Below are 5,000 nucleotides of genomic sequence, written 5' to 3'. Positions count from 1 at the left end.
CACCCTGACGTGGCAAATCAGATGATGCCGCAGTCATTTACTTACGATAATCACAATCAACAAACTGCCGCCCCCCCCCCCCCAAAACACCTTTCCTTACAACAATGTGTACCTTAACCTAACCCATATTGTGCCTTAACCTAACCCATATTGTGCCTTAACCTAACCCATATTGTGCCTTAACCTAACCCATATTGTGCCTTAACCTAACCCGTATTGTGCCTTAACCTAACCCGTATTGTGCCTTAACCTAACCCGTATTGTGCCTTAACCTAACCCGTATTGTGCCTTAACCTAACCCGTATTGTGCCTTAACCTAACCCGTATTGTGCCTTAACCTAACCCGTATTGTGCCTTAACCTAACCCGTATTGTGCCTTAACCTAACCCGTATTGTGCCTTAACCTAACCCGTATTGTGCCTTAACCTAACCCGTATTGTGCCTTAACCTAACCCGTATTGTGCCTTAACCTAACCCGTATTGTGCCTTAACCTAACCCGTATTGTGCCTTAACCTAACCCGTATTGTGCCTTAACCTAACCCGTATTGTGCCTTAACCTAACCCGTATTGTGCCTTAACCTAACCCGTATTGTGCCTTAACCTAACCCGTATTCTGCCTTAACCTAACCCGTGTTGTGCCTTAACCTAACCCGTGTTGTGCCTTAACCTAACCTGTGTTGTGCCTTAACCTAACCCGTGTTGTGCCTTAACCTAACCCGTGTTGTGCCTTAACCTAACCTATGTTGCGCCTTAACCTACCCTATATTGTACCTTAACCTAACCTATATTGTACCTTAACCTAACCTATGTTGCGCCTTAACCTAACCTATGTTGCGCCTTAACCTAACCTATGTTGCGCCTTAACCTAACCTATGTTGCGCCTTAACCTAACCTATGTTGCGCCTTAACCTAACCTATGTTGCGCCTTAACCTAACCTATGTTGCGCCTTAACCTAACCTATGTTGCGCCTTAACCTAACCTATGTTGCGCCTTAACCTAACCTATGTTGCGCCTTAACCTAACCTATGTTGCGCCTTAACCCAACACACGTTGCGCCTTAACCCAACACACGTTGCGCCTTAACCCAACACACGTTGCGCCTTAACCCAACACACGTTGCGCCTTAACCCAACACACGTTGCGCCTTAACCCAACACACGTTGCGCCTTAACCCAACACACGTTGCGCCTTAACCCAACACACGTTGCGCCTTAACCCAACACACGTTGCGCCTTAACCCAACACACGTTGCGCCTTAACCCAACACACGTTGGGCCTTAACCCAACACACGTTGGGCCTTAACCCAACACACGTTGGGCCTTAACCCAACACACGTTGGGCCTTAACCCAACACACGTTGGGCCTTAACCCAACACACGTTGGGCCTTAACCCAACACACGTTGGGCCTTAACCCAACACACGTTGGGCCTTAACCCAACACACGTTGGGCCTTAACCCAACACACGTTGGGCCTTAACCCAACACACGTTGGGCCTTAACCCAACACACGTTGGGCCTTAACCCAACACACGTTGGGCCTTAACCCAACACACGTTGGGCCTTAACCCAACACACGTTGGGCCTTAACCCAACACACGTTGGGCCTTAACCCAACACACGTTGGGCCTTAACCTGCTCTGTAATTGTCATACGACGCGTTAAATTAGTGTAGTGTTGCCTAACTGCAACCCCCGCAATATAGTTTGCTACTCGCACTGCCCGGTCCCCAGAGTATCGCTTCATGTTAAACACCTTGCAGCTATACACTGTAATGCGGATGGCAGCAGGACGTACATGCTCAATGCCCTTCGCAGTTGTTCATTGGCATTCGCATGGCGAAGCACAGCCTACGTTGTGGTACGGCTTGTGTCAACTGTCCGCTGATGTTGTACGTCCAAATCACACACTGTACTGCACATTGGTCCTCATGTACTGAATGATACATCGTGGTACATGTGTGACCGTACCACGACTGCGCCAACAACGGCGAACCATACGGTCCAAATATTGTGCACTCAGCTACATGTCGTCTCCCTATAAGAGCTGGATTGCAGTATGGTATGCCGTGGATGGCGATCGGCATGAGCCGTCTGTTGATGTAGTGGCGCGTGTTGTCAGACGTAGTCGTCTCTTCTCACACACCGTGATAGCATGGTGCACTGCGTTCCACATCTGCGACATGCGACAGAGGCCGGTTGACAGTCGTTCGCGCAATGGACATCGCATACGTACGGGGGCCACCTTCCACGTGTTCGCGAAGCGTGCACATGTTGTTGCGTGTATGTGGGCAGACATAGTGTGTCGTGACACCTGACACAGGCATGCAACAATCGTTGAATTTGCAAATGGCGATGGACGTCTACGTTTGCTGGTGACGTTACGCAAATGAAGAACTGGTAAACCGTTGTGGTGCGGTTGTTCTCGCTAGAGGTGAATCAGTGATGGCGACGATCGGTTGAGCTACCAACCGGTTGTTTCAGCGATACCCACCATGCCCACGAACGTGAATGGCATGTGGGTGTGAAGCGATACGCGGCGGTGGCTGGGTGGGACCGTCCCCGGCCGGTGAGGGGGGGCCTCCCGGCGTGCTGGCCGCGCGGTGCGTGGGCGCACGCGCTACAGCCGGCTGGTGGGGGCGGCCAGTGGCAGGCGCGCCGGCCGACGGAGGCGGCAGGCGGCGTAGCTGCGCGCCGGCGCACCCTGCACGCGGCGCCGTGCGGCCAAAGTAGGTCCTCGCGGGCCCGGTGCGAAGCGCGGTGGACATCTGCAGTGTGCTGGTCCGATTGAGGACTGTGTGCGCTGAGGATGCGCCGCCGCCCGGCGCTCGGCGCCGCGACGCCGTCTGCTGCTCGGTCGCCTCTGCGGTTCTCGCAGGTGGATTGTATCGCAGCTGTGCGGACGTGTTGGCGCGTGCGCTGTGCTGGGAGAGTTCGCTTCGGCACCCAAGTGGGGCTTTTGTCCTTCTGTGGCGCTGGCGTTGGAGCTGCCGGCCACCGTAGGTGGCGCGTGTTGTCTCCCGCCGGCAATGCCACGACAGCACGCTCCCGGGCCTCTGTCGGCAGCGGCAAGCTCAGTTGGGAGCACGGGTGGTCGCACCTAAAGCGTCTACTCGCCAAACTCCGGGCGATTGCGCCTCTCTCGAACCCGACCAAGTACTTAGGACGGCGCTGCGCGCCGCCGGGACCTGAGAGGGTTTCGAGGTGTATTGTGCAGGGGAGCTCAGCCTCCTCCTGTTTGCAGAATAATTGAGCGGACGCTTGCGTGTTCGCGCGGGCCCCCGGGACACACTCCCGGGCGGCCGGCTGCTCAGCTCTAGTTGACGCAGCTCCCTGGTTGATCCTGCCAGTAGTCATATGCTTGTCTCAAAGATTAAGCCATGCATGTCTCAGTACAAGCCGCATTAAGGTGAAACCGCGAATGGCTCATTAAATCAGTTATGGTTCCTTAGATCGTACCCACGTTACTTGGATAACTGTGGTAATTCTAGAGCTAATACATGCAAACAGAGTCCCGACCAGAGATGGAAGGGACGCTTTTATTAGATCAAAACCAATCGGTCGGCTCGTCCGGTCCGTTTGCCTTGGTGACTCTGAATAACTTTGGGCTGATCGCACGGTCCTCGTACCGGCGACGCATCTTTCAAATGTCTGCCTTATCAACTGTCGATGGTAGGTTCTGCGCCTACCATGGTTGTAACGGGTAACGGGGAATCAGGGTTCGATTCCGGAGAGGGAGCCTGAGAAACGGCTACCACATCCAAGGAAGGCAGCAGGCGCGCAAATTACCCACTCCCGGCACGGGGAGGTAGTGACGAAAAATAACGATACGGGACTCATCCGAGGCCCCGTAATCGGAATGAGTACACTTTAAATCCTTTAACGAGTATCTATTGGAGGGCAAGTCTGGTGCCAGCAGCCGCGGTAATTCCAGCTCCAATAGCGTATATTAAAGTTGTTGCGGTTAAAAAGCTCGTAGTTGGATTTGTGTCCCACGCTGTTGGTTCACCGCCCGTCGGTGTTTAACTGGCATGTATCGTGGGACGTCCTGCCGGTGGGGCGAGCTGAAGGCGTGCGACGCGCCTCGTGCGTGCTCGTGCGTCCCGAGGCGGACCCCGTTGCAATCCTACCAGGGTGCTCTTGAGTGAGTGTCTCGGTGGGCCGGCACGTTTACTTTGAACAAATTAGAGTGCTTAAAGCAGGCAAGCCCGCCTGAATACTGTGTGCATGGAATAATGGAATAGGACCTCGGTTCTATTTTGTTGGTTTTCGGAACCCGAGGTAATGATTAATAGGGACAGGCGGGGGCATTCGTATTGCGACGTTAGAGGTGAAATTCTTGGATCGTCGCAAGACGAACAGAAGCGAAAGCATTTGCCAAGTATGTTTTCATTAATCAAGAACGAAAGTTAGAGGTTCGAAGGCGATCAGATACCGCCCTAGTTCTAACCATAAACGATGCCAGCCAGCGATCCGCCGCAGTTCCTCCGATGACTCGGCGGGCAGCCTCCGGGAAACCAAAGCTTTTGGGTTCCGGGGGAAGTATGGTTGCAAAGCTGAAACTTAAAGGAATTGACGGAAGGGCACCACCAGGAGTGGAGCCTGCGGCTTAATTTGACTCAACACGGGAAACCTCACCAGGCCCGGACACCGGAAGGATTGACAGATTGATAGCTCTTTCTTGATTCGGTGGGTGGTGGTGCATGGCCGTTCTTAGTTGGTGGAGCGATTTGTCTGGTTAATTCCGATAACGAACGAGACTCTAGCCTGCTAACTAGTCGCGTGACATCCTTCGTGCTGTCAGCGATTACTTTTCTTCTTAGAGGGACAGGCGGCTTCTAGCCGCACGAGATTGAGCAATAACAGGTCTGTGATGCCCTTAGATGTTCTGGGCCGCACGCGCGCTACACTGAAGGAATCAGCGTGTCTTCCTAGGCCGAAAGGTCGGGGTAACCCGCTGAACCTCCTTCGTGCTAGGGATTGGGGCTTGCAATTGTTCC

At 53.7% G+C, this 5,000-nt stretch overlaps 1 non-coding gene across 1 annotated transcript in view; it reads left to right on the top strand.

The window, feature by feature from the left end:
- Positions 1-3,330: 3,330 nt before the first annotated feature.
- Positions 3,331-5,000, top strand: part of LOC126433480 (small subunit ribosomal RNA) — a 1,910-nt gene continuing 240 nt past the window's right edge. Inside the window, exon 1 of the ribosomal RNA XR_007578516.1 lies at positions 3,331-5,000. This exon is cut by the window's right edge and continues 240 nt beyond it. This is a non-coding gene — a ribosomal RNA (small subunit ribosomal RNA).

The sequence above is a fragment of the Schistocerca serialis genome, unplaced genomic scaffold (genome assembly GCF_023864345.2).
Source record: "Schistocerca serialis cubense isolate TAMUIC-IGC-003099 unplaced genomic scaffold, iqSchSeri2.2 HiC_scaffold_1167, whole genome shotgun sequence".
NCBI lineage: Eukaryota > Metazoa > Arthropoda > Insecta > Orthoptera > Acrididae > Schistocerca > Schistocerca serialis.
Note: the sequence above shows the minus strand (reverse complement) of the source record. Positions and strands in the feature narration are given on the sequence as shown.